General features: G+C 41.2%; 1 long non-coding RNA gene across 2 annotated transcripts in view; it reads left to right on the top strand.

Moving 5' to 3' along the window:
- The window catches only part of LOC135273818 (uncharacterized), a 124684-nt gene that overhangs the window by 100748 nt on the left and 5640 nt on the right, over positions 1-18296 (top strand). Inside the window, exons 2-5 of one of the 2 annotated variants that reach the window (XR_010341616.1) lie at positions 3620-3736; positions 7068-7141; positions 8653-8822; positions 9890-9957. This is a non-coding gene — a long non-coding RNA (uncharacterized LOC135273818). Of the gene's footprint in view, positions 1-3619; positions 3737-7067; positions 7142-8652; positions 8823-9889; positions 9958-18296 lie in introns of those variants that run through there. The other variant, XR_010341615.1, reaches the window with a different exon arrangement.

Raw genomic sequence — 18296 nt, 5'->3', positions numbered from 1 at the left:
TTCCTATTTGTAAAGCTCCCTTACAGCTGGGGGGATTTTCTTCTAAACCTACTAAGAATGGAAGTACCTAAAACAACAATCACGCCTTTGGAAATAGACCAAAGGTGGGAAGTTTTAGCTTTTGTTTCTAAGGTTATAACTGATGACCAGACTGGGGTTAATTATGCACCCAAATAATAGTGTTTCCTGCAAGGGACATTCTAATTCACAGCTTACCAGATAAGGTTGTGCTGGTAGCTAAGCTTCTCCACCAGGCTTTCTAGGGTCTTTAGGAGGTGTCTTCATTCTCACGGGCTCCACCCAGCCCTTCAGATTGCTAATAATTCGAACATGCGGAGCACTCAGTAGTGAGAGGATCGTGTGCTCATTTATTTGTAGGATTGTGCGCTCATTTATTTTGCACTCCTTCCCCAAACTACATTGGAAGACACATCAATCCATGTGTTATAAAGGTCTAATGGCTGTGCTGTTCAATATGGCAGCCACCAGCCATATGTGGCTATTTAATTTCTAATTAAAATTGAATAAAATGTAAAAGCTAGTTGCTCAGTGGCACTAGCAATGTTTCGAGTGGTTAGTAGCGACATATGCCTGGAGGCTACCATATCGCATAGTGTGGGTATAAAATATTTCCATCACTGCAGAAAGTTCTGTTGGACAATACTGCTTCTTGGTGTGTTACGGTGAGTAAGACTTCCCAAATGGTTTTGGTATCTGCCATGTGAGCTGCCTCATATCCTTTTTTTTTTTTTTTTTTTTTAAAGAGACAGGGTCTGGCTCTGTCACCCAGGCGGGAGTGCAGTGGTGCAGTCATAGCTCACTGTAGTCTTAAGTTCTGGAGCTCAAGTGATCCCCTACTTCATCCTCCCAAGTAGTTGGGACTACAGGTGTGTGGCACTGTGCCTAATTTTTAAAAAATGTTTGGCCAGGTGAAGTGGCTCATGCCTATAATTGTAGCACTTTGGGAGGCTGAGGCGGGTGGATTGCCTGAGCTCAGGAGTACGAGACCAGCCTGGGAAACACAGTGAAACCCCATCTCTACTAAAAATATAAAAAATTGGCCAGGCGTGGTGCTGTGCGCCTGTTATCCCAGCTACTTGGAAGGCTGAGGCAGGAGAATCACTTGAACCCAGGAGGTGGAGGTTGCAGTGAGCCAAGATCGTGCCATAGCACTCCAACCTGGGCGACAGAGTGAGACTCCGTCTCAGAAAAAATTTTTTTTTCCTGTAGAGATGGGGAGTCTCATTTTATTACCAAAGCTGGTCTTGAATTCCTGGGCTCAAGTGATTTTTTTTTGCCTCAGCTTCCCAAAGTGCTGGGATTACAGGTGTGTGCCACTGTGCCCAGTCCTGCCTTATGTCTCTCACAGTTTCAAAGTCCAGCCCATCGTTGGTGCCATCCCAGGCATATGAGTCTTCCCAAGGGTCACCCTGCCCTTTGTTTTTCTCTAAATTCCCTCACCTTCATGGGAAGCCTCTTCAACATTAGAAACTCGCAGGTATGTGTAGTTCTGTTAGCTGTGTGAAGCTCTTGATGCCTCGGGTCACACAGCTGTCTTCTGTCATCGAGGCTCACATGTCTGTATCCCTGGTCACAGGTGCGAGTGGGTACATTCCTCATCCTCCCCGCCCCTGGGCCCTGCCCTCTAGGAGCTCTGTGCTCAGGGACGTTCCCCAGGCTTGCCCGCTGCTCTCATCTCTGTTTGTCACTTCTCTGTTTCTCCTTCTGGGCAAATCCTCCACATCTACAGCTGACTGCTCGCTGGGTTAGAAGCTGTTTATATACTTAGCAGAAAGAAAACTTGCCATTTCTGAAGGAAGAAATGAGGCAGCAAATGTGCAGGGGAACAAGATTAGGCAGGATCACAAGGCAAAGGCAGGATGCTTGCAACAAAGCTGAAAATTACAACCCGATTGTTCATTCTTATGGAATTCACTGGCTGCAGCACACTGTGGGTGTAACCCTAAGGCCTGCGGAGGATCTCTCTGCCTTCTCCCCGGCTCTCATCTGCTAACATCCTCTCGCAATGCTCCAGGTCATCGTTAAAACATGACACAGAAGCACGCCGATGAATTAATTGGCTTGGATGCAAGTATTTGACCAGTTCGTCCATCTACAACTCTGGAAATAAGTAAATGTATTTTACATTTACAAAGTATGAGAAATATGATCTGAAATATTTATTTCTCATACTTGTAAAATGTATTAAAATAATTTAAATAAAACAAGAGTGCAGAGTTAGGTATATGAAATATCAGTCCTTAGTTACTGTGTGGGGGCTCTCCAGAGAAACAGAATCAGACAGACATAATTATATGTATATACATATTCACACATATATATGTATACATGTGTATGTGAATACACCTATATGTATATATACATGCATGTATGCAGATAGGTATGGGTATATATATACACACATATGTGTATATATACATATATATACACACACACATAGAGATTTAAGGAACTGGCTCTTGATTGTGGGGTTGGTAGGTTGGGGCTGGCTAGTGGACTAGAAATTCTGGCAGAAGTTGATGCGTAATTGAGTGTGAAGGCAGAATTTCTTCCTCTTCAGGGACCTCAGTCATTTTTCTTCAGACCTTCAACTGATTGGATGAGACCTATCTACGTTATGGAGGGAAATCTGTTTTACTTGAATCTACTGACTTAAATATTTAAATGTTAATCACATCTGAAATGTATCTGCATAACAACATCTAGGCTGGTGTTTCACCAAACAACTGGGCACCAGAGCCTAGCCAAGTTGACACATCAAATTAACCCTCACTGTCACCAAACATCTAATTAACAGGAGGGGTGAGTGTGTTAGTTTGCTTAGGCTGCCATAACCAAGTACCGCAGGCTGGGTGGCTTCAACCACAGCAATTGTGAGATCAAGGTGTAGCCAGGGTTGGTGTCTTCCGAGCCTCTCTCCCTGGCTTGTAGATAGCCATCTTCTCGTGTGTTTTCAGTTGGTCCTCCCTCTGTTCGTGTCTGTGTCCTAATCTCTTTTTAGAAGGGCACTGGTCATGTTGGATGAGGGCCCACCCTAATGATCTCACTTTAACTTACTTCCTACTTAAAGACCACAACTCCAAGTAGTCACATTCTGAGATACTGAGGTTTAAAATGTCAATGTTTGAAGTGTTGGGAAGGGGTGGCGGGGGAGGGAGGATGACAAAATTTAGCCCATGTCATTGGGAAAAGCAGACATTCTAAGGTGGTAGTGGGTATGCACTGTGCTAAGAAGTGCCGAGTTGAATGCAGTCACTTACAAGTTACCTTGATCTGAAAGTGGATGATCAGTTTGCTTTGATAAATGGATAACTTTCCCTGTGTGCCTTAAAATTGTCTTCACATTTAAAGCATGAACATATATGCCCACCTATTAGGCTGAAAAAAAAAGTTGTACCATTAAGTAGATAAACAATTTGTTACCTTGAAATGCAGGGATAGGTATGACTCCATATAGTATCACTGTAGATATCAGCATCTTCCCTCCCCCAAAATAATAAAGTGAAGCTGCCAGCTGGGGCTGTTGGCTGTTCTCTTTGGTGTAGAGGTTCACTACCTGTTTTTAAATGTGTATTTTATACTTTTTTTTTTGCCACAGGGTTTTGCTTTGTCACCTGGGCTGGAGTGCAGTGGTGTGACCATGGCTCACTGCAGCTTCTAACTCCTGGGCTGAAGGGATACTCCCACCTCAGTCTCTGAGTAGCTAGGACTACAGGTATGTGCCACCACACCCAGCCATCTTGTTTTTGGGGGGTGAGGGAAACACTTTTTAAGGGTGGGTGGGAACATTTTTTTCTGGCTTTTAAATTTTCTTTGTGGAGATAGGTCTCACTATGTTGCCTAAGCTGGCCTGGCCTCATGCGGTCCTCCTGCCCTGGCCTCCAGAAGTGCTGGGATTATAGGCATGAGCCGCCACACCGGGCCCTGCTATCTGCTTTTGGTTTTTTAATTTTAGTTTCAGGGGTTTGTGGGAGGTTTGTTACAAGGGTATCTTGTGTGATGCTGAGGTTTTGGCTTCTGTAGGTCCTGTCACTCAGTGAACATAGTATCTGACAGGAAGGTTTTCAGCCCTTGCCCCCTTTCCTCCCTCCCTCCTTTTGGAGTCCCCAGTGTCTGTTGTCCCCATCTTTATGTCCATGTGTACCCAGGGTTTAGCTCCCACTTGTGAGAACCTGCTATATTGGGTTTTCTGTTTCTGTGCTAATTCGCTTCTAATACTTAGACTGATGTAGTCATCTTCTAGATGAATTGTAAGATTATTGATTTATTTTCTAATTAGAAAAAGTAATACTCTGGCTCATTGCAGAAGTTTGAAAAATGTATACAAGTATGAAGAAATGCAATATCAGAGCAATTTCACCATATATTTGAAAAATCACTTGATCCATTAGTATATTTCTGATCTCAAGGCATACATATACTTTTTCAATAAAATTGAAGTACTCTATAGTATAACATGCTGCTTTCACATAAACATTTCCCTGTGTATTATTTTTGAAAATATGTAAATGGTTATATGATGCATTTATCCATATCCATGAAGGTAAACATTCATTTCACACAGTTTTTTTTAGCATCTTCAATGTGCTCTGCCTTGTGCTAGGTCGAGTGCACAGATAAAACAGACAGGGAATCCCGCTTTCCTAGAGCTTTCCTTGCTTTCTCTGGATATATGTATTTACTTAACCGTGCCTTCATTCTGCTCAGAGAGACTGACTTAGCTGAGAGGAAGGACTTGTTGTCCTTTCCCTCTTCCTGCTGCATGCCTGGAATGGGAAATGATGGCTCGTACTTCAGCAGCCATCTTGGACCACAAAGTAACACTGAGGATGGAAGCCAAATATTGAATATAGGACATATCAGAATCTGGTCCCTGTACAAACAGGGAGAGAGTTCAGGGGCCACAGATTATCCATAGCAGGACTTATGTGAAACAAAAACAAACTTCAAACTAAATGCAGCAAACTCATTTCTGAATTGATACAATGCTATTTGTGCAGAAGCTTCAAATTTTTTTTTTTTGAAGACTGAGTCTTGCTCTGTTGCCCAGGTTGGAGTGCAGTGGCACAATTGTGACTCATTGCAACCTCTGCCTCCTGGGTTCAAGCAATTCTCCTGTCTCAGCCTCCTGAGTAGCTGGGATTACAGGCACCTACCGCCATACTCTAATTTTTGTGTTTTTGTTTTTTGGCTAATTTTGTATTTTTAGTAGAGACAGGGTTTCACCATGTTGGCCAGGCTGGTCTCAAACTCCTAACCTCAAGGGTTCTACCCGCCTTGGCCTCCCAAAATGCTGGGATTACAGGCATGAGCCACCACGCCTGGCCAAAAGCTCCAAATTTCAGTATCATCAAATATATTACATTTTATCAACCCTATCTATCTTTTCTTACAATGTAGTCTCTCTGGAATCAGTATCATTTTACAATTAATATGGCATAAATGACTTTTTTTGAGGTAAAATTCATATAACATAAAATTCATCATTTTAGCCATTTAAAAGAAGTATACAATTCATGGCTTTTGGTATGGTGTAACCACCATCACTACCTAATTCCAGAACAGGAAATTCTGTACCAGCTAAGTGGCCACTTCCCATCCCCTGTCAACCATTAATCTGCTTTTTGTCTGTCTCAATTTGCCTGTTCTTGACATTTCATATAAATTATGTAACACAGCATGTGCTCTTTTGTGACTAGCTTCTTTCACTTGGAATAAAGTTGTCAAAGTCTGCCCATGTTGTAGCACGAATCAGTCGGTCCTCATTCGTTTAATGGCTGAATATTCTGTTGTTGTACATTATTCAGCCATAACAATGATTGTATAATACATACAATTCCATTGACTTTATACATAGTTGTCCCTCAATTATGAATAGTTTTGAGATCCAGTAACTATTCATAATTACCTATATGTTTCTAATTTTATCCCGCCCCCCCCCCCCCATTTAACTCCAGTATTTATCTAGCTCTAGTTAATTGTAATGAAAGCAAGAGGCTGTTGTGGAGTGTTGATGCCCAGACCCCAAATAAAGGCAACATTCTTAGCTTCCCTCTGAATTTAAGAGAAATGTATAGCTTTAATTGGGAAATTCAGAAACAGAAGCTAAGGTGTGTGTAAGACTGTATTGGTCATTGTACCCTTCACTTGCAAGCAACAAAGAACCAGAGTAACAGTGACTTAAGTGTGATGGGCATTTGTTTCAAGCAATAAGAAGTCTGAAGCTAGTAAAGGAGGCATTGGTGCTATCCTGGATCCAGGCTCCTGCCATCCTTCTCTGCCACCCTTAGCTGTAGGCTGTAATTCTCATGCTCCTCGTCTCACGGTTGCAAGATGGCTGCTGCAGCTCTAGGCTTCACGTCGACACTCAAGGCAGAAGGAGCAGTGCTTGAGTAGAAATGCAAGAGTTTTCCTGAGAACACCTAGAAGCCTTTTGTCAGCATCACTAACCAGACCTGTGTCACAGGGCACCCTATGTGCTAGGCAAGGATTTAATGGGATAGGTTTTCTCTCATCCTCTGAACAAACTTGTATTCTGTTAGGCTGGGAAAACGGAAGAAGGGAATTATCTGCAATAAGAGTTATTTGGGATGTGGATTTTATAGACATTATTTTTTCATAGTAGCATCAAATTGGGTGAATGTTGGGAAATTATTCAGAGCTATGAACCATCGAAAACAACAACTGCCACCACAGAACACAGTCCCCACGTCCCATTGCTTTATAGGCTACTGTTTTGTTATTTTACACTACTTACTAGGTATCTAAATTTCACTTCTCTTTGTTCCTTTTTGCTAATCCAAAAAGAATTGAAAATGTTAGAGTGGACAGATATTAATGAGGCACATGCTATCTAATGATGAGCTTCAGGGATGCCTCGTGCTGCAAACGTGAAGAAAACAATCATTATAGGCTCTAGGGTGCAGCAGAGAGGCATATGGGACTACAAAACCTTGCATTTATCATTTACTGTTTTGTTTGTAAGACAAGTCTCTTTTAATGTCTCATATTATTGACATAACTAACTCATGAATGCTTTTTTCCAGAGTTGATGACACTTAACAATATGTGCAGACAGGACCAAAAAAAGGTGTGGCGCCTTCCAGCCCATAAATCAAACGTGAGTCATGAGAATGCTGTCCATTAAACAGGAAGGCGGAGGTTTGGATGTGGAAGTAGGACATACATTAGATTCCACAGCAATTAGGCTTTTCCATAAAAGCAGCATCTGCTTTTAGGACTTGAAAGTAGAATGAAAGAGGAACATTTAAAGGAGCTCTTGAAGAAGGCACACCAAGGTACTCGAGTAATAGTAATTAGCTAACTAATACCTCCTATAATAAAGCCTGAAGTGTGGAAGGGAATCATTGATCAACTTCCCAGGAACACCGTGTCACTGATACTGCAGCTGCACTGTATCAGCATTAGGATACAAAGACAGTGGGTGTGCAGATGTGTGTCTGTGTCACTTGGTTATATGAGTTTCCATTTTATACATGATTCTAGTGTAGGTCAGAGAAGCAAAGAAAGAGTCATCCCACAGGCTTGTTTTAACATTTTACATGCCCAGTGGAAGGATTTCCCTTCTAACTTTGCTAGATTCTAAGCCTGAAATGAGGGAAAAAAACACTTGAACTTTCATCTATTCAAGTTCCATATTCATGTCTGATCTATTCCATAGTTTTAAAAAGAAGACAGTGCCTCTGTATATCCTGAAGGAGCATGGCAGGAAATCAAGGAACAAAACATAAAGCTGACTGTCCCTCTTATTTCCCACTGCTCTCTACTTGTAGGGTGACAGAGAAACTTTGATGGGGCTTCAGTAATTTTGATTCTGTTTATTTTTAAAGGAAATAATATTTTCCTTCCAATATATAATTTAAGTATTTTCTCTTGTGATTTTGCTTATGTCTGAGGAGATCCTTGGAAGTCAGGCAGAGATGAGTTCAAATCCTGACTCTGCCACTTAGTATTTGTGCAACCCTGACGATTACTCAGCCTCACCAAATCTCCATATCTTAGCCTGAAAATGGGGCTAATAACATATGTGTTTTGCAGAGTTTGTTGTGAAGATTGAGTGAGATTAGGTAAAGTGCTTAGCACCATGCCTGGAACTACTAAGTGCTTAAATATAAACTGCAGATTAGTAGGATTTGATCTGTGACTCCATATACTTCTTTAGGAAAGCATGTATTTTGTCACATGAGGTGAGTACTTGATTATTAACAAGAATGGCCTCCCTCAACATTATGGATGCAATGCACACCTCAGCACTGTGCACTGCGTCCATGCTTGTGTACATGCACTTATGAAAGGGAGCTGGACACTCTCGCCTTCGAGTTGCCGTGAGGGTGAAATGAGAGTTTGTATTTCATACCTGACACATGGGGGTCTTATTAGATGTTAGCTCCCTTCCACTGTGTCCTCCACTTTCTGAGTCAGTCTGTACTTCTATAAGTGGTATCTTTTCTCTTAAAAGGGCCATCGAGAGGTGGGGGGCAGAGGAATGATTCTGGGGGCAGGGAATCTTCCTCCAGGGCCCTTGAAGTCACTCTTACCTTGTCTTGGCTGATCACTCAGATATTTGGATTAACACAGCTAAGAGATACGATGTCTCTCTCCATTTCACAGATTAGCAGGACCAGAAAATCAACATGAAAAAAAAAAAGCATTTACTGAGTGTCATTGCCAAGATGGCAAAATAGAAGGGAACCTGCTCATACCCCCAACTACAAGATGGGTACAAGAATTATTGTCAAGTCTACAATCAAAAGTCTGTCAGTGGAAGCCTCAGGATTCAGGTAGGAGTTTGTGAAATCCTGAGAGGGCCCAAGACCTAGGAGGTTGTTTTGAGAGTACAGACCAACACCCAGGTCAGCTGATCTGATCTTGCTTCCAGGTTCATGCCTGGAAATGGCCAAGAAAGTTTCTGTGTAGATAGGATAATTCCCCAACTACAGCAGGAGGGGTCAGAGCTGAGACTGGGACCCCTTGGTATCTGTGCTGTGGGATTGAGGCTTGGCTACCTGTTTGGCCTTGAGCCTGCAACCAAAACTGTCTGCCAAGGAGTCCAGAAGGAATTGTGCATACTAGTGCCTTGGCAGAAAGACCTGTCTGCCCACCAACATCGGTCTCAGCAGTGAATCTGAAAGTGGCCCTGTGGTTCTGCTCCAGCCTTTTTCAGCTGATGTTTCAGTTCAGAGGGAGACTTGCCCGTATCCCACAACCCAAAAGCCTGAGTGTCCCAAACACATTTGCCAACCTCTGTCTCATAGGAAATCCCAAGTGGGCTCAGTCTTAGCTCCACCACCCCCTCCCCACCCCGCCCCCCCCCGCCCCAGCCCCGCAGCAACCAGGGAACTATCCTATTTGTGCTGAGACCTGATGGGAGATGTGTCCTTTTCTGCCCCAATAAGACAGGCTCTTCAGCTTCCATCCCACAGCAGATTTCAAGGAGACCCAGTCTCAGCTCCAGCCTCTCCTACTGTAGATGAGAAACTATCTTATTTGTGCAGAAACTTGCTGGGTAACATGAACCTCTCTGAGCTGAGATTAGGCTCTCCAGCTTCTCATAGCAGATTCCATGATGGGGCCTAGTCTCAGTTCTAGCCCCTACTACTGCAGTCTAGGAACTACCCCACTCCTCATACAGGGACCAGCTGGGTGATGCATGCACATCTGAGACAGTAAGACAGGCCCACCAGCTCCTTCCCACAGCAGATCCTGACGTGGTCCAGTCTCAACTCCATCTCCTCTTGCTGCAGTTGAGAACTGCAGAGAGCTGCTAGGAGACACACTTGTCTGGGCCACAGGACAGTTTTCTGGACTCAGGTCCCTCAGTCCAGTATCCTTCTTGGGTCTTCCCTAGGTCCATCTGGGCTGGAAAGCCATGCCAACCTCAGAGTCCTCATGAAACTCATGGCAAGCCTGGGCTTGGAGTGTCCTCTAGTGCTGAGATGGCTGCAGTGGTCACAGGCTCAGGGAACACAACAGTCTGTCAGCTTAGAATCTGGAAGGCCCTCTGAAGGACAGGCACAAACAAGGCCAGGATGCAAAGACTAAAATAAATACCTAATTCCTAAATGTGCAGACATTGTTGTAGTTCTACAAGCACCAAGAACATTCAGGGAAATATGACTTCACAAATGAGTTAAAACAAGGTGCCAGAGACCAACCCTATAGTTATAGAGATGTGTGATCTCTCAGATAATTCAAAATAGCTGCTTTAAGGAGACTCAAGGAAATTCCAAAAAATCAATTCAGATATGTATCAGAAAAATTATTTTTTTCTTTGAAAAAAGATTTTATTATTAATAAGCATATAGTGTATGTTTAGTTGCTATCTGTTTTATACCTATACTTTAAAATATGCATAATTGTCTTTGTATCTTTTTAAAATAAATATACTTTAAGTTCTGGGGTACATGTGCAGAATGTGCAGTTTTGCTACATAGGTATATATGTGCCATGGTGGTTTGCTGCATCCCATCATCTACATTAGATATTTCTCCTAATGCTATCTCTCCCCTAAGCCCCCGACCCTGCAACAGGCCCTGATGTGTGATATTCCCCTCCCTGTCTCCATGTGTTCTCATTTTTCAGCTCCTACTTATGAGTGAGAACATGTGGTGATTGGTTTTCTGTTCTTGTATTAGTTTGCTGAGAATGATGGTTTCCAGCTTCATCTATGTACCTGCAAAGGACATGAACTCATCCTTTTTTATGGCTGCATAGTATTCCATGGTGTATATGTGCCTCATTTTCTTTATCCAGTCTATCATTGATGGGCATTTGGGTTGGTTCCAAATCTTTGCTATTGTGAACAGTGCTGCAGTAAACATAGGTGTGCATGTGTCTTTACAGTAGAATGATTTATAATCCTTTGGGTATATACCCAGTAATGGGATTGCTGGGTCAAATGGCATTTCTAGTTCTGTATCCTTGCAGAATCACCACACTGTCTTCCACAATGGTTGAACTAATTTACACTCCCACCAACAGTGTAAAAGCATTCCTATTTCTCAACATCCTCTCCAGCATTGAAGCAGCAATTAATAGCCTACAAACTACAAAAAGTCCAGGACCAGACAGATTCACAGCCAAATTGTACCAGAGGTACAAAGAGGAACTGGTACCATTCCTTCTGAAACTATTCCAAGCAATACAAAAAGAGGGGATCCTCCCGAATTCATTTTATGAGGCCAGCATCATCCTGATACCAAAACCTGGCAGAGACACAACAAAGAAAGAAAATTTCAGGCCAGTATCCCTGATGAACATTGATGTGAAAATCCTCAATAAAATACTGGCAAATTGAATCCAGCAGCACATCAAAAAGGTTATCCATCATGATCAAGTCTGCTTCATCCCTGGGAGGCAAGGCTGGTTCAATGCAAATCAATAAATGTAATCCATCCCATAAACAGAACCAATGACAAAAACCACATGATTATCTCAATAGATGCAGAAAAAGCCTTTGACAAAATTCAATAGCCCTTCATGCTAAAAACTGTCAATAAACTAGGTAATGATGGAATGTATCTCAAAATAATAAGAACTATTTATGACAGATCCACAGCCAATATCATACTGAATGGGAAAATTGGAAGCATTCCCTTTGAAAACTGGCACAAGAGAAGGATGCCCTCTCTTACCACTCCTATTCAACATAGTATTGGAAGTTCTGCCAGGGCAATCAGACAAGAGAAAGAAATAAAGGGTATTCAGATAGGAAGAGAGGAAGTCAAATAGTCTCTGTTTGCAGATGACATGGTTGTATATTTAGAAAACCCCATCATCTCAGCCCAAAATCTTAAGCTGATAAGCAACTTCAACAAAGTCTCAGGATACAAAATCATGTGCAAAAATCACAAGCATTTTATACACACCCGTAACAGACAAACAGCCAAATCATGAGTGAACTCTGATTCACAATTGCTACTAAGAGCATAAAATACCTAGGAATACAACTTATAAGGGATGTGAAGGACCTCTTCAAGGAGAATGGAAAAACATTTTATGCTCTTGGATAGGAAGAATCAATATTGTGAAAATGGCCATACTGCCCAAAGTAATTTATAGATTCAATGCCATCCCCATCAAACTGCCATTGACTTTCTTCACAGAATTGGAAAAAAACTACTTTAAATTTTATATGGAACCAAAAAAGAGCCCACAAAACCAAGACCATACTAAGCAAAAAGAACAAAGCTGGAGGCATCACGCTACCTGATTTCAAATTATACAATAAGGATACAGTAACAAAAACAGCGTGGTACCAAAACAGATACATAGACCAATGAGGCCTCAGTAATAACACCACACCTCTACAACCATCTAATCTTTGACAAACCCAACAAAAACAAGCAATGGGGAAAGGATTCCCTATTTAATAAATGGTGTTGGGAAAACTGGCTAGCCATATGCAGAAAGCTGAAACTGGATCCCTTCCTTACACCTTACATAAAAATTAACTCAAGATGGATTAAAGACTTAAACATAAGACCTGGAACCATAAAAACCCTAGAAGAAAACTTAGGCAATCCCATTCAGGACATAGGCGTGGGCAAAGACTTCATGACTAAAACACCAAAAGCAATGGCAACAAAAGCCAAAATTGACAAATGGGATCTAATTAAACGAAAAAGCTTCTACACAGCAAAAGAAACTATCATCAGAGTGAGCAGACAACGTACACAATGGGAGAAAATTTTTGCAATCTATCCATCTGACAAAGGGCTAATATCCAGAATCTACAAAGAACTTAAGTTTACAAGAAAAAAACCATCAACCCATCAAAAAGTGGGTGAAGGATATGAACAGACACTTCTCAAAAGAAGACATTTATTCAGCCAACAAACATATTAAAAAAAGCTCATCACTGGTCATTACAGAAATGCAAATCAAAACCACATTGAGATACCATCTCATGCCAGTTAGAATGGTGATCATTAAAAAGTCAGAAAAATTTAATAGATACATTGAAAAATTTTTTAAAAAATCAAACAAAAATCCTGGAGCTGAAAAATACAATGAATGAAATGAAAAATGCAATATAGAGCATCAATAGCAGAATTAATCAAACAGAAGAATGAATCAGTGACAGATTATTTGAATATACACAGAGGAGAAAAAAAGAATAAAAAAGAATGAACAAAGCTTACAGTATTTGTGAGACAGCATCAACAAGGAAAATATTCATTATTGGAGTTAAAGAGGGAACTGAGGCCGGGCGCGGTGGCTCAAGCCTGTAATCCCAGCACTTTGGGAGGCCGAGGCGGGTGGATCACGAGGTCAAGAGATCGAGACCATCCTGGTCAACATGGTGAAACCCCGTCTCTACTAATACAAAAAAATTAGCTGGGCATGGTGGCGCGTGCCTGTAATCCCAGCTACTCAGGAGGCTGAGGCAGGAGAATTGCCTGAACCCAGGAGGCGGAGGTTGCGGTGAGCCGAGATCGCGCCATTGCACTCCAGCCTGGGTAACAAGAGCGAAACTCCGTCTCAAAAAAAAAAAAAAAAAAAAAAGAGGGAACTGAGAAAGTTAAGGGGTAGAAAGCTTATTCAAAAAAATAATAACAGAAAGCTTTCCAACGCCAGAGAAAGATACAAATACCCAAGTCAGGAATGTCAAAGATCATCAGTCAGATTCAACCCAAATAAGAATATCCCAAGATGTATTACATCGAACTTGCAAAAATCAAAGAAAGAGAGGATTCTAAAAGCAGTAAGAGAAAAGAGGCAAATAACATATAAGAGAGATCCAATACTCCTGGCATCAGACTACTCAGCAGAAACTTTTCAGGCCAGGAGGGAGTAAGATAGTAATATTCAGAGTGCCATAGGGAAAAAATGGCCAAGAATATTGTATCAATAAAAGTTCTTCAGAAATGGAGAGATAAAGACTGTCCCAGACAGACTTTGTATATATAGCTACCAGAACTGTCCCACAAAAAATCCTAAAGGAAATTCTTTAAACTGAAAGAAAAGGACTCTAATGTAATTATTATATTAATATTGTAATTGTGGTAATTAAACCAGTTATATCTTTGGTAAGAATGCTCAAAGACAAAACTATTAAAGCAATAATGAAAATAATGTGTTAGGAGACAGGCAATAACACAGTAATTGGTAGCATCAGAAATTTTAAATGTGGAGGAAGAAGGAAGTTAATCTGTTCAGGTTTTTTGTTTCTTTGCTTTTTGTGATCAAAATTAAGTTGATATCAGTTTTAAATATATGTTCAACTGTAGGATGTGCTTTATAAGCTTAATGATTACTACAAAGCTAAAACCTGTAACAGATAGACTAAAAATAAAAGGTAACAAACTAAAACATACTACTAGAGAAGAATCACTTAACCACAAAGAAAGGAAGAGAGAAGTTACATACAACTAGTAAACAAGTAACAAAATGGCAGCAGTGAAGCTTTATCTATCAATAGTAACATTGGATGTAAATGGACTAAATTCTACAATTAAAAAACAAAAAGTGGCTGCATGGATTAAAAAGAAGACCCAACAATATGCTGTCTACAAGAAACTCACTTCACCTATAAAGATACACTTAGACTCAAAGTGAAGGGATAGAAAGATGATATTCCATGCAATGGAAACAAACAAACAAAAAAAGCAGGAGTAACTATATGAGCTAAAACAGACTTAAAAACTGTAAAAAGAGATAAATAAGGTTATTATATAATGATGAAGAGGTCAATTCAGTTAGAGGATATACAATAGTAAATATATATGCATCCAACACCAGAGCACCCAAATATACAAAGGAAATATTAATAGATCTAAAGGGAGAGATAGACTGCAATGCAGCAATAAGAGGGGTTTTCAACACCCTACTTTTGACAATGGAAAGATCATCCAGGCAGAAAATGAACAAAGAAGCATCAGAGTGAAACTGTACACCCAACGGACCTAATAGACATTTACAGAATATTTCATCCCACTGCTACAGAATACACATTCTTTATTAGCACATGGAACATTCTCCAGGACAGATAATCCATATGTTGGGACATGAAACAGGTCTCAACAAATACAAAAAAGTGGAAATCATATCAAGTATCTTTTCTGACCACAATAGAGTAAAACTATTAAGTCAATAAAATGAAGAATGTTAGAAACTGTACAAATACATGGAAATTAAACAACATGCTTCCAGGCAACCAGTTGGTCAGTGAAGAAATTAAGAAGGAAATTTAGAAATTTCTTGAAAAAAATAAAAATAGAAACAAAACGGGCCGGGCTCGGTGGCTCACGCCTGTAATCCCAGCACTTTGAGGGGCCGAGATCACAAGGTCAAGAGATCAAGACCATCCTGGTCAACATGGTGAAACCCCGTCTCTACTAAAAATACAAAAAAATTAGCTGGGCATGGTGGCGCGTGCCTGTAATCCCAGCTACTCAGGAGGCTGAGGCAGGAGAATTGCCTGAACCCAGGAGGCAGAGGTTGCGGTGAGCCGAGATCGCGCCATTGCACTCCAGCCTGGGTAACGAGCGAAACTCCGTCTCAAAAAATAAAAAAAAAGAAAAAAGAAACAAAACATACCAGAATCTATCAGATACAGAAAAAGTATACTAACATGGAATTATAAAACATCCACCTTTAAAAAAATAGAGACTCCAAATAAACAACCTAACTATGCACATCAAGCAACTAGAAAAGCAAGAACAAACCAAACCCCAAATTAGTTCAAGGACAGAAATAATAAAGATCAGAGCAGAAATAAATGAAATTGAGACTCAAAAATTACAAAAGATCAACAAAACAAAAAGTTGGTTTCTTGAAAAGATATACAAAATTGATAAACCAGTAGCTAGACTAAGATAAAAATGAAGACCCAAATAAAATCAGAAACAAAAAAGGAATCATTACAACTAATACCACAGAAATACAAAGGATCATTAGAGACTATCATTAACAACTATACACAACCAAACTGAAATATCTAGAAGAAATGGATAAATTCCTGAACACATACTCTACCATGATTGAACCATGAAGAAACAGAAAACCTAAACAGACCAGTAACAAGTAATGAGATCAAAGCTGTAATAAAAAGTCTTTCCTTAAAAGCCTCGGACCTGACAGATTCACTGCTGAATTCTAGCAAATACTTAAGGAAGACCTAATGCCAATTCTACTCAAACTATTTCAAGTCAGTGAAGAGAAGAGAGACTCATTCTACCAGGCCAGCATTATGCTGATACCAAAACCAGACAAACACACCACCAAAACCAAAAAATAAAACAAAAAACCACCTGTGGGCCAGTATCCTTGATGAACACAGGTGTAAAAATCCTCTACAAATTAGTAGCAAAAAGAATTCAAAAACATTAAAGAGAGCATGCACTATGATCAAGTGGATTCATCCCAGGGATGCAAGGATGGGTCAACATATGCAAATCAATAAACATGATACATCACATCAACAGATTGAAGGGCAAAAACCATGCGATTATTTCAATGGATGTTGAAAAAGCATTCAGTTAAATTCAGTATCCCTTCATGGAAAAAACATCCTCAACAAACTGGGTATGGAAAGAACATACCTCACCCAGGCACGGTGGCTCACGCCTGTAATCCCAGCACTTTGGGAGGGTGAGGCAAGTGGATCACTTGAAGTCAGGAGTTTGAGACCACTCTGGCCAATGTGGTGAAACCCTGTGATATGGTTTGGCTGTGTTCCCACCCAGATCTCGAATTGTATCTCCCAGAATTCCCACATTTTATGAGAGGGACCTGGGGGAGGTAATTGTATCATCAGGGTGGTCTTTCCTGTGCTATTCTCATGATAGCGAATAAGTCTCATGAGATCTGATGGGTTTATTAGGGGTTTCTGCTTTGCTTCTCATTTTTCTCTTGCCACTACCATATAAGAAGTGCCTTTTGCCTCTCATGATTCTGAGGCCTCTCCAGCCATGTGGAACTGTAAGTCCAATGAAACCTCTTTTTGTTCCCAGTTTTGTGTATGCCTTTATCAGCAGTGTGAAAACGAACTAATACAGTAAATCCGTACCAGCAGAGTGGGGCATTGCTGAAAAGGTACCCAAAAATGTGGAAGTGACTTTGGAACTGGGTCCCAGGCAGAGGTTAGAACAATTTAGAGGGCTCAGAAAAAGACAGGAAAATGTTGGAAAGTTTGGAACCTCCTAGAGGCTTCGATGCTGATAGTGATATGAATAATAAGGTCCAGGCTGAGGTGGTCTCAGAAGGAAATGAGGAACTTGTTGGGAATTGGAACAAAGGCGAGTCTTGTTATGTTTTAGCAAAGAAACTGGTGGCATTTTGCCCATGCCCTAGAGATTTGTGGAACCTTTGAACTTGAGAGAGATGATTTAGGGTATCTGGTGGAAGAAACTTCTAAGCAGCAAAGCATTCAAAAGGTGACTTGGGTGCTGTTAAAAGCATTCCATTTTAAAAGGGAAACAGAGCATAAAAATTCAGAAAATTTGCAGCCTGACAATGCAGTAGAAAAAAACCCAGTTTTTGAGGAGAAATTCAAGCTGGCTGCAGAAATTTGCATAAATAGCAAGGAGTCCAATGTTAATTTTCCCAAGACCATGGGGAAAATGTCTCCAGGCCATGTCAGAGACCTTCATGGCAGCGCCTCCCATCACAGGCCCAGAGGCCTAAGAGGAAAAAGTGGTTTTGTGGCCAGACCCAGGGTACCCGTGCTGGTGCCCTGTGTCCAAGCCACTCCAGCTGTGGCTGAAAGGGGCCAACATAGAGCACGGGCTGTGACTTAAGAGGGTGGAAGCCCCAAGCCTTGGCAGCTTCTACATGGTGGTGTTGAGCCAGCAGGTACACAAAAGTCAAGCATTGAGTTTTGGGAATCTCGGCCTAGGTTTCAGAAGATGAATGGCAATGCCTGGATGCCCAGGCAAAAGTCTGCTGCAGGGCAGGGCCTTAATGGAGAGCCTCTGCTAGGGCAGTGCAGGAGGGAAATGTGGAGTTGGAGCCCCCACATACAGTCCCCTACTAGGGCACTGCCTAGTGGAGCTGTGAGAAGAGGGCCACTGTCCTCCACACCTCAGAATAGTAGATCCACTGACAGCTTGCACCATGCACCTGTAAAAGCCACAGACACAGACCTGTAAAAGCCGGCCCATGAAAACAACCAGGAGAGAGGCTGTACCGCTGTACCCAGCAAAGATACTGGGGCAGAGCTTCCCAAGACCATGGGAACCCACCTTTTGCATCAGCGTGACCTAGATGTGAGACCTGGAGTTAAAGGAGATCATTTTGGAGCTTTAACATTT

Source organism: Aotus nancymaae, unplaced genomic scaffold (assembly GCF_030222135.1).
Source record: "Aotus nancymaae isolate 86718 unplaced genomic scaffold, 86718_ANA_hifiasm-v0.15.2.pri h1tg000002l, whole genome shotgun sequence".
In the NCBI taxonomy this organism is placed as follows: Eukaryota; Metazoa; Chordata; class Mammalia; order Primates; family Aotidae; genus Aotus; species Aotus nancymaae.
This window is presented reverse-complemented; position numbering and strand designations above follow the sequence as displayed.